This window comes from Elephantulus edwardii, unplaced genomic scaffold (assembly GCF_000299155.1).
Source record: "Elephantulus edwardii isolate Elephantulus edwardi_28Jun2011 unplaced genomic scaffold, EleEdw1.0 scaffold00037, whole genome shotgun sequence".
Classification (NCBI taxonomy): domain Eukaryota; kingdom Metazoa; phylum Chordata; class Mammalia; order Macroscelidea; family Macroscelididae; genus Elephantulus; species Elephantulus edwardii.
The window spans coordinates 707,189-719,848 of record NW_006399787.1 but is presented as its reverse complement, the minus strand read 5'-3'; positions in this window follow the sequence as shown (position 1 = coordinate 719,848).

Below are 12,660 nucleotides of genomic sequence, written 5' to 3'. Positions count from 1 at the left end.
TAGAGCAGGGTTTAGGGCTGTTGTACATAGGGTTGCTATGAGTCGCAAGCGACTCGACGGCACATAACAACAACAACAACAACAACAACAAGACTGCCTATCCATAATTATAGTATATTTCTCTGGGTCTATTTTTGTTTCCTGCAGAAGTGATTTGTCATTTTCTTTGTAAAGGTCTTTTGTTTCTCTAATTAGATTAATTCCTAAGTATTTCAACTTGTGATAGCTATTGTAGTTGGTATTGTTGTTCTTAGAGCCATTCTGTATTCTCTTTTTTATTATAGTAAAATCCAACTGATTTTTCTATGTTGATTTTGTAGCTGCTACTTTGTCCAAAAGTTTTCTTGCTGAATCTTTAGAGTTTTCTAAGCATGCTGTCATACCTTCTACATACAGAAATATTTTACCTCCTCTTTACCAATTTGGAATCTTATTTTCTTCTCTTGCCTTATTGCTTTCATTAAGACTTCCAATAAAATACTGACTAGAAGTGGTGATAGATTTTTGTATATGTGGGATATGGACGCTATTTCATTTTTTTGCAAATACATATGAAGTTTTTACAGCATCATTTGTTAAGGAAATTATTATTCCAAATTGAAATTGCTTCAAACCTTGGTTAAAGGTCAACTGTCCATAGTTGGATGGATATACTTCTGTGTTTTCGATGTTGCTCCATTAGTCTAATATTATTGTCATTATACTAGTACTACATTGATTTTAGCAACAGTTATATAGTAAATTTTTAGATTAGAATGTATAAAAAAAGTGGTGATAGTAGGCATCCTTGCCAAGTTCCTGTTCTCAAGGATAATGCTTTTAATATCTTTCTGTTGAGAATCATATTGGCTCTTGGTTTTGTACATATGTTTAGGAAATTACCCTTTATTCTATTTTGTTGGGTGTTTTAATCAGAGTAGAGGTGTTTGACTTTGTCAAAGGCTTTTTTCAGTTGGATCATGTGATTGTTGTTCTTTGCTTTATTAATATGATGAATTACATCAATTCTCTTTTATATTGAACCATCCTTGCATAACTGTTATAGATTCCACTTGGTTATGATGAATTCATACACACACACACACACACACACACACACACACTGTTGGTTTTTATTGGCCAGGATTTTGTTGAGGATTTTAGCATCTATGTTCGTAAGATATATTGGTCTATAGTGTTCTATTTTGGTGGTGTATTTACCTGACTTTGATATGAGGGATATGTTTGCTAAATAGAATGAATCTGGAAATATGCCATCTTTTTCTATTTTCTGAAATACTGTATGTAGAATTGGTGACAGCTATTCTCTGAATGTTTGGTAAAATTTACTTGTAAAACAATCTAGTCCAGGGTTTTTTCTGTTGGAAATTTCTTAATGATCTCTTTACTGTCTTATTTTTTTCTTTTTTCTTGATAGGTTTATTTAGATGTTCTATTTCAGTCTGTGCCAGTTTGGGTGAATTGTGAATTCCTAATTATTTGTCCATTTCCTCTAGGTTTTCATATTTGTTTGAGTATATTTTTTTCATATTGACTACATTTCAGTGTGATGAAAACAAAAATCCTTATCACTGGATCAATAGGCAACACTATGATAGATGCATAGACTATAAGAGCTATTCATGTTTTCATCTGGCTTGAATCCGCAACCAACACCATTGGTAGTGACAATCAAGGTATCAAAAGATACATGGCATTGGAGAAGTCTGCTGTCAAGAGGCCACGTTCTAAAGAGCAAAATGTCAGATGAAACACTAAGGTGAACCTCACTCAAGCTGTAGTACTTACAATTGCTTATCATATAGTTGAAAGTTAGACAATGAATAATAAGGAAGACTGAAGAAGACTTGATGCCTTTGAATTGTGGTATTGGTGAAGAGTATTGAAAATACTGTGAACTGGCAAAGAATAAACAAATCTGTCTTGAAGGAAATCAACCAGAGTGCTCCTTAAAGGCAAAGATGGCAACGCTAAGGCTCCATGCCTTTAGGCATATTTTCAGGAGGATCTAGACCTTGGGGAGACACATCATGCTGGGAAAGGTGGAAGGTGAGCAAAAGAGAAGAATGATGCCGTGATCACCGAACTGGCTTTAATATGACAGTGGGTAAGGATGGTAGAGGAGAGGGCAAGGTTCAGATCTGTTGTCCACAGTGTTGCTTTGAGTCATAGCCTAATTGGTGACACCTACCAACAAGTGTTAAGGAGGTGTGCTACCAACCCAAAGGTACACGTTTATAATCCACCATGGGAGAAAGCTGGACAATCAACTCCCAGGTGATTTGCTGCCTCTGAAAACCCACTGAAGGGTCAGTTAGGAGTTGATGGCATGCAACAACAACAACAAAAATTGGGAGAATTTGCTGACACACTTTGTTAGAATTTGTTCATGCCCAAGAAAGATCTCAGAGTTTAGGAAATAACTTTCCATCAACTGGCAGAAATACTTCCAGATTTCTCTCAGAGGGCTGGCTACAAGTAACCTCCAAATAGCATGACTACTTTTGAGAGCTGAGCCTTATTCTGTTGAAAGGAAAATCTCAACGTTGGGCTGTCATCACTTGCTTATGAAATTTTACGTTTTAAATTTGGGAAATATTTCCATATTGAATATAGCTATACTTTTAGTCTCTGAATCTTTTATGTTTTGTAGTGTTGTTTTTTATTTTACTTTAAAGTTTTTCTTTTAACAGATGGATGCAGATGGACTTTAGATTTTGTTGAAAGCAGCCACATTCATGGACTGCACATAGTCTTCAAAAGCAGTTATTAGATCTTCTAGCATATCTGTGCCAACTTTATCATCTTCAACTACACACTCGATCTGAAGCTTCTTAATTCCATATCCTACCGGTACCAGTTTAGAAGATCCCCAGACCACACCGTCTGCCTGAATACTTCTAATATACTCTTCCAATTTTGCCAGGTCACTTTCATTATCCCAAAGTGTCACATCTACTAAGATTGAACAATTCGGCAAGAAGTGCAGGGTTTTTGGCTTCCTTTGATTCATAATGTGCAAGACTTTCTTCTCCCAGCTTCTGTGCTGCCTCATTTTCCTTATATAGAGACTGAGGCATTTCATCTCCTGGCCAAAGGTTAAAAGTCAAAGTCCATTCTTGCTCTTTCTCCTCAATGTAAAGTTTAGGACTCTGAATTAAATATCTAAATAGCTATCCATGGGTTTTCCTTGTAAGTGGAAAGAAATGAATAAAAACCCTTCATTTCTTCAATTTGGACCTCTATCCTATGATTATGATGTGCAACTAAGTCTCTGAATCATCAAGGATTTATCTGTTTGATATTATATAATTACAACATGTTACCCCTTTTGGATGGATCTTAGCTCATGAATTATTTGGTTTGTTGTATTTTAAAAATCATCATAGAGAATGATGTTGCTTTGTATGCACTTAGCAAATTGTCTCATCACTTACTATAAGACTATGTAAAATCCTATTCACTGGGGAACAAAATGGGGAAGGAAATTTAGAAGAGTAGTGGAAAAATACATTGAGGAGTAAGATTTCCTAGACTACGCAAGAAAAGTTGTCCTACCATATAATTGGAATACTTGAAGTAAATTTTAAAAATGTATCATTAAATTAAAGACTTTACTATCCTTAAACTAGGAAGAATTTGAAATTTAATGGAATTGCCTCATTTGAAAAAGAAAATCAGAAAGGGGTTTCAGCACAGCATTGAAAATGTCACCATTTATTTCACTAACTTTAGCTGTTTTCCTATTGGATTTTACTTATTCTGTCCCACAGGAGAAATATGAGCAATCTCCTCCCTTGCAATTTATTGCCTCTGAAAATTTGTCAGAGGGTCAGCTATGAGTCAGTTCTGACTTAGTGGTACATAACAATAAAACTAACAACAATTCCTCTTAGCTACAGAGTTACCTTCCCAGACCAAAAGAGAACATTTCTTTCTATTTGAACAGTCCAGATTCGGGGGGGGGGGGTGGAACCACCAAAAAAACCCCCAAAACAACCCCAAAAAAACAACAAAACAAACAAATAAAAACCAAAAGACAACTGTTGTTGTTGCTAGGTACCATTGAGTCTATTAACACCCATGGCAACTCTGTGAACAACAGACCTGAACCGTGTTCTACCCTGTGCCATCTCCACACTTCCTGACACACTAGGGCCCACTGCCATAGCCGCTCTGTCAAACCACTCGTTTGAGGGTTTTTGCTTCTTTTGCTGACTCTCTGTCTTTCCAAGCTTGAGTTACCTTTTCAAGAAAAAGTCCCTTCTAACAACACAACCAAAGTATGTGAGATGAAGTTTTATCATCTGTGCCTCCAAAGAGCACGGTGGCTGTACTTTTCCAAGACATATTTGTTTGTTCTTTGGCAGTCCATGGGATATTCAATACTCTTCTTGAAAACCACAGATCAATTTAAAAAAAAAATGACAAAATCAGTTTTGGTTGTGAGGTTTGAGTCCCAGCCACTCGGGTTATTGCTGCACACTCAGTTTCTCTATTGTCAATTTTGTTAATAATAATAACTTCATTTAAAAAATGACAAAATCATCTACACTGTGATGATTTTGTATTTTACTGTCAAATTGGTGGCTTGTGATTAGTTAGATGTTGGCATTTAGTGGATACCATTTATTTACCATGGAGATATTTGTAAAGTTAGGAGTGTTTTTAGGTGCTGCCCTGTCGAGTGTGACTCGTAGTGATTCTATGAACAGTGGATTTGAACTCTGTCTATCTTGTGTCAACCTCATCTCTGATAAACTTGCATTCGCTGTCACAGTCACTGTGTCAGTCCATCTGGTTGAGGGTCTTCTTATTTTCACTGACCCTCCTCCTTCCCAAGCATGATGCTCTTCTCAAAGGAATAGCCTCTCTTGAGAACATGGCCAAAGTGTGTGAGACAAAATATCATCATTCTTGGTTCTAAGAGGCACTCTGGCTGCACTCTCTCAGCCCATGGGATATTCAGCACTCTTCTCCAACACCACAATTCAGAGACTAATTCTTCTTCAGTCATCCTTATTCATTGTCCAGCTCTCAGATGAATAGTAACTGCTTGAAAAGACCATGGTTTGAATGAGGAGCACCGTAGTCTTCAAACTGCCATCTTTCCTCTTCAGGACCTTGGAAAGGTCCCTGACAGCAGATTCCCAATGCAATACATCTAATATATCTTTTGATTTCTTGACTGCAGGTTGCAAACAATGGGTTTAAGCAAAGCAGAAATTGGAAGGTGCTGGGTAGGACAACATTTTGTTCTGTCGTACATATGGATGTTAGGAGTTGAAGATTCAATGACACTTAACAATGGCAACAACAGCAACATTATAGCTTGGAGTTGGTATTATGGGGTAGAAGTATCAGCCGAGGTTCCAGATTAAGTGGGCTAATAGGAAAATCCTAGTAATCTACAGAAGAAATAAATGAAAACAGATCCCCTCAATCTGATCTGCACACATTCAGCTATTTTTCCTATTGTATATGGGCCATCACATCAGGACAACTTGATGATAGCAAACAACAACAACAACCACAGTGTTGATTATATTCCATAGACAACAAAGAGACAATTGATTATTTGTATATATACAAATATGCATATGATACAATTGATTATTATTAAATGACTGTTATTTTTGCATATCTTCAAGTCAGAACCATCCCACCACAGGCCATGAGTTTTCTGAGGCAGTAAGTCGCGTAGGAGGAGATTGTACATCTTTCTCGTGAGGAGCAGCTGGTGGATACAAACCGTGTGGCTTCAGATTGGCAGCATGGCTCCTTACCCCAGGACCACCAGTGGTTAGGGAAGGACTTTTGCCATCAGGTGCAACTGAATTGGATTTGACTCATAGCAACTCAATTAACAACATATATTCAAAATCAGTTAAAGTTTTTAGGAAAAATAATTTTAAATGTTTTTTTTTTACTTCTATATTCTAATGTTTTTGACTTCCAAAGATTTTTCCAAAATGAATCTGTTTTATTATCTCCATATACATGTCAACTCCTGCTCAATTGATTGGCTTGTTTGCTATTATTGAATATGTTCTATGTTACACTTTGTGCCTATGTTCACATATAATTTATATAAATTCTCCTCATACTGAAATGCTCACTTCCTGGCTTCTCTTTGAGATTATTTTTTTTAAAATACTCAGCCAAAACTAGACGTTCTCTCATTTTGATTCTCTTACGGAATTGTCTGTACCACTGTGCTTCTGTACCATTCAGGGAGCCCTGGTGGCCTACTTGTAAGGATCCATGCTGTCACTAAAAGGCTTATGGTTCAAATCCAGCAGCTGCTCTGAGGAAGGAAGATGAACAATCTTCTGTGGAACTTACTGCCCCTGAAAACCCATTAGAAAACCAGCTATGACTTAGTTTCAATTTGACAGCACATAACATCAGCAATACCTTTTTATTGTATTTTAATTGATTATGTTATATATATATCAGTGTTCCCATGGTTTGTAAATCCTTTGCTTTCATCCAAATTTCACACTTATTACCTCATTGTTGAGTCAGAACCAACTCACAGCTGACTCTCTAGCGGGTTTTCAGAGTCTGTAAATCACAGGAGAGGAGACTTCTCATCTTTTCTCTATTTGGAGCCATAACAGATTCAAACCACCACAAAAGCACCACCTTTGTTAGAAGCACAACTCCCTGTGGACTGCAGCACCTTGGGTCCCTAGGTTCCCAAAATGTTGTACTAATGATAAATGAAGCAGACAAACAAATACACAATAAAAAATAATGGAGAGTAACTATCATCTGTTGGTGTTGGCAAAATTGGAAAACCACATGCAAAAAACTTAAGCGAGCCCCACGCCTCATACCATTCACAAAAACCAACTCAAAGTGAACCAGGGACCTAGGAGTAAAGCCAAAGACTATACAATTCAAAAGAGAAAAGGTAAGGACAACTATAGAAGCCCTAACCTACAGCATGAACTGACTTTCAAGCATCTTGTAAAATCTACAACCAGGAAAGAATAAAATAGATGAATGGGACCTTCTAAAATTCAAATCCCTAAGCACATCAAAAATAATCTCCAACAAGGTGAAAAGGAAAAATTACAAACTGGGAAAAATATATTTGACAATGACATACCTGATAAGGGACTCATGTAAAATTTGTAGAATACTCCAACACCCCAAAAAGAAAAAGGTAAGCAAAATGGCATGATATGAATAGACATGAAGAAATGTTAAAATTCCCTAGCTGTCAGAGAGATACAAATCAAAACAACTATGAGAGGAGCAACTGTTTGAAAGGAATATATGATTAGGCATTCATTATATGTATGACAACGATTGGGAACAAGGGGTGCATTCCAAAGTGCACTCGGGGAGCAGTAAGGGACAGGGAGGAGGAAAATGTACAGCAGTGAATGAATAAACACCAACCATCCTGTAAATGTTCTTTAAAATCACAACAACAACAAAAAGTCTTCATTTTTTTTTTAATTTAGTGATAAAAAGAAATAACTTGGTAGAGGCATACACATGTACCATAGTTATACTCTTTGTCCAGTATCTTTGAAAATAAAGATCTCTCTTTCCTCATTTGCTTGCTGGGGGAAAAAAAATATTGAGAAACTTTTACTTTATGAATGGAATTTAATTACGCTCCAATAATTTCTGGGAAGAGGTGAGGGTTTGCTGGGTCTCCTGACATTGACAAGGATTTGGGTCCCTGGTGCAATCCCACACAAGGCCCGGTGTGAACACCATTGTGCTCCTAGATAATTGAATCTGTGTTCTGGGTTTGATATACTTGCCCAGAGAGGATTGGCTTAAAGTGAGAGGCAAAGTTTAAAATAGTAAAAGTAGAAAGAGTAAATTAGGAGGACATTCTTTTTAAGTTGTTAATTGAATCATTAAAAGTGCCATTTTGGAACAAGGCAGGTAGTGTGTATTAATTGCAAGCATTAAAAGAGCAGTAAATGTTACAGCACCTCTTTTAGCCATGAGTGTTGAGAGCTGCTAACAGAATTTCACAAGTTAAAGTGTCACTTGAATGTATTCAATGAGCATTTGCAAGCTCTCTTTGTGCCTGAACTGTCTTGGGAAAAAAAACCAAAACAAAAAAAATCAGAATATCAACACCTCAATCTCCCTAAAACAAAACCAATTAAAAGAACCCTTATCTTTGTAGAGGCTAAGGTGTTAGAAAGTAAGATCATGAAAAATTAGATAGGTGTACACAGAACTCAGGATGCACAGAAGAGAGATGGGGAAGATTTCAGCTGGGAAGTGGCATCTCAGCTTTATTTTGGAAAAAACAAAGCACAATCAAGTTTATCTGTGGAAAAACAAAAAGAGAAAAGTGGATCAGACTATACTGTTGTTCTTGGGTGCTGATAAGTATGTTCCATTGCAGCTTTATGAACATGATCTGAACCCTGTCCTATCCTCACATTCCCAGACATATTAGAGTCCATTGCATCAGCCACCATGTCAATTCACCTGGTCGAAGGTCTTCCTCTCCTTTGCCAACCCTCTACCTTTCCAAGCATCATGTGCCCCTCCCAGGAATACCTCCTCATAACAACATGCCTGAAGTATGTGAGGTGAAACCTCTTCATCCTTGCCTCCCAAAGAACACTCTGGGTGCACCCTCTCAAGGACCTATTTATTCTTTTGACCTTCCATGTGATGACCAGTGCTCTTCTTCAACGCCACAGCTCAAATGCATCGATTCTTCTTCTGTCGTCCTTATTCATCATCCAACTCTCAGATATTTAGCGAGTGATCTGAAATCCATGGCCTGAATCAGATACACTTTAGTCCTCAAACTGACAACATTACTCCTCAAGAATTTGGAGCGGTCTCTAACTGCAAACTTTTCTAGTGCAGTACATCTCCATATTTTCTGACTGCTGGTACAAAGGGTATTCACAATTATTGTGAATTCAAGTTTCAAATTTTTCTCCATCTATCATGATGTTGCCTATCAGTCTAGTGGTAAAAATCTTTGTTTACTTGACACTGATGCCATCCATATTGAAGATTGTATTCTGTAATATTACACAACAAGTGCTTCAAGTCTGCCTCACTTTCAGTAAACAAGGTTGTGTCAGCTGCATAACACAGGTTATTGATGAGTCTCCTTCTGATTTTGGCACATTCCTCTTCAAAGAGTCCAGCTTCTTGAATAATTTGCTCAGCATATAGATTGAATAGGTATGGAGAGAGAATACAACCTTGATGCACTCCCTTCTTAATTTTAAACCATGTAGTGCTTCCTTGCTCTGTTTTCACAACAGCCTCCTGATCTAGGTATGGATTTCACATGAGCACAATTAAGTGCTCTGGGATTCTCATTCTTCTCCATGTTAGCCATAACTTGTTATAATCAACATGGTCAAATGCCTTTGTATAGTCTATGAAGTGTAAATAGACATTCTGGTGTTATTTACTTTCAGCCAGGATCCATCTGACATAAGCAGATTCTAAATGCTGCTTGGAATTCTGGCAGTTCCCTATTATGTATTGTTCTAGTTGTTTTTGAATGATCTTCAGCAAGATTTTACTTGCATGTGATATTAATGATATTGTTTAATACCTTCCACACTCTGTTGGACTACCTTTCTTGGGAACGGGAACAAATATGGAATTCTTCCAATCCGTTGGCCAGACAGCTGTCCTCCAAATTTCTTGACATAGACAGGTCTGTATCTGTTAATTAAAACAAGTCTATTGGTATCCCATTGATTACCGGGGCCTTATTTTTGCCAGCAACTTCAATGAAGCTTTCATTTCCTCCTTCATTACTATTGGCTCCTGCCCATACAGTACTTTCTGAAATTTTTCAATGTCAGTCAATTTTTTTGGTTATAGTTCCTCTGTATATTCCCCTCCATTTTATTTTGGATATCTTCTGGGTCATTCAATATATTGCCCTTAGTATCTTTCAATATTGCTACTCGAGGTTTAAATTTCTTTTTCAGTTCTCTGTGCTTGAGAAATGCAGAGTGAGTCTTCCCTTTTTATTCCCCAATTCCAACTCTCTGCACATTTCATTATAATACGTAGCTTTGTCTTCTCCAGCTGCCCTTTAAATTCACCTTTTCTACATCAGCATGTTTTCCTTTTGTTTTGACTTCTCAATGTTCTAGTGCAATTTTCAGGTTCACTTCTGACATCCATTTTAGGTTGGGTTGTTTTTTTTTTTTGTTTTCTCCTCTGTAATGACCTTTTGCTTTTTTTATTGTTAATTTCCTTAACTCATCTGGATTTGATCATTGGTGTTCAATGCTTCACACCTATTTTAAGATGATCCTGAAATTCAGATGGAATACATTCAAGATCATGTCTTGGTTCCCATGGGCTTATTTTAATTTTCTTTGGCCTCAATTTGAACTTGCACATGAGTAATTGATGGTCTGACCCAGAGTCTACCTTGGCCTAGTTTTGTCTGCCAATATTGAGTGTCTCCAAAGATTCCTTTCACATAGAGTCAATCTGATTCCTACGTAGCCCACCAGGTGTAGTCCATGAGTAAAGTAATCTTTTGTGTCTTTTAAAAAAGGTATTTGGGATTAATAAATTATTGAAAATAAAAAATTCATCATTCTATTTCCAGCTTCATTTATATGACCAGGCCTGTATTTTCAAACTACTGTTACTTCTTTACTGTTCCAACTTTTCATGCGAGTCATCAGTTACAATTAATGTATCTTGATTGCATGTTTGGACAATTTCAAACTGCTGTGCCATTGGTGTGTTTAATGCTACAAGGGTTAGGCATGGTGGACAGGTTTTAATATAGCTCCCAGATTATGACAAACTAGGAATTAGAATTTGACATCTATTTCTTTCTAAAATTTTTTTAAAATGTTACTCTAATTTATTTACAAAGTTTAAATGCATTGTTTTTCCCAAAAGCTCCTTCCCATTAAATAATTAATTGGCCTCTGAAAACCCTATGAACAGTAGAGGAAAGCAGATAGTTTTATTAGAAGTGGTAGAGCCCAGATTAGAAGTCAGTTAAAAAAAAATAAAAAAAAATAAAAAAAAATAAAAAAGTCAGTTAAAATGAGGAAAAATAATGGCAAACATCATTTAATAATCAGAACATGAAAATTACATATCTTAAATATTAGAAAACTAGAAATTGTAAAAAATGAAATGGAACACATGAACTTTGACATAGTAGGCATTAGTGAGATGAGATGGGTCACTTTGAATCAGATAATCATATGGTATACTATGCTGGAAATAAAAAAAAAACAACCCAGAAGACGAATGGTGTTGCATTCATAGTCAAAAAGTCAATTTCAAATTTTATCCTGAAGTACAATGTTGTGAGGGATAGGATATTATCCTTACCCATAAAAGGAAATCCTGTTAATAGGACTATTATTCAAGTAGACGCTCCTACAACCAGAGAAAACAAGAAGAATCTTGTAGACTATTTTAAGCAAAGGGAATAGTCTGTGCACAAGTATGAAGAATCAAAAATACATATGTTTATTCCTTTCAGGAGCAGTGAATAATTCAAGAGGGTAGATGCAAGGTACCAGCACCAGCTTCTATGAACTTTAACATATCATGGATATCTCAGTGTGTATGTGTCAGGGCAGAATAGGGCTCTGTAGAATTGTCTTTTTCTTTTACAGGTTATTTGAGAGAAAGTTTATAAAGCATATCTGTGTGTTTTAGGCAATCTTCCACACACATTTAGCTCTATACCAATAATTACATTATGCATAATGTCTGATTATCTATACTTTTCCACATTGTCCTTTCTTTCCTCATTTTAATAAGCGTTCATTATTTATCAATTAGTTTTTTACACACCTCCACTCCTGGTAACCATGCTACATTTATTCTCTCTGTATGTAAACTTCTCTCTAGCTTTTTATAACAGTGATATTACTTGGTGTTCTTTTGTATCTGACTTACTTCATGCAGCTTTATTACGTTCTCTGGACTCGTCCATGTCATGCAGTGTTTCGCAAGTTCTTTCCCCCTCTCAGTGTTTCATGGTGCTCAACTGTGTGACTATACCATAGTTTCTCTGTGCGTTTGTTTGTTGGTGAACACTTACATTGTTTCTATCTCTTTGTTATTGTGAATGATAACACAGTAAAAATGGGCAGACATATATCTATCTGTCCCTATCACAGTTTTTATTTCTTTAGAGTATATTACTAGCGGTGGACTAGCTGGATCAAATATGGTACTTCTATTTTCAGCTACATAGGGTCGCTATACATCGCAGGAGACTCAACAGCACATGACAACAATAACATACTATGACAGGTTTGGAAGCAGGAGTGGCATCCACTTCTTAGACAACATGCATCTGGAAACCCTATGAACTGTGATAAATGTCGATAGTTGTAGAGGGGCTTCAGGGCTTTTGTTCATAGGGTCTCTATGAGACGTGCTAGACTTGAAGGCAAGCAACAACATTTTCAGCTTTTAAGGAAAAGCCAAATTTCGTTCTATAGTGGTTTCACCTTTTATAGTCCCACCAGCAGTGCAGGAGAGTTCCAGTCTCACAGCATCCTCACCAGAATTTGCCATTTGCTGCTCTGTTGAGTTTTGTTATTGTTGCTGGAGTGAGATGATAACTCACTGTTGGGTTTTTTAAATTTTTTTTTTTAAATTTTGAGTAAGAGAAAGCCTTATTTTTATATGTAT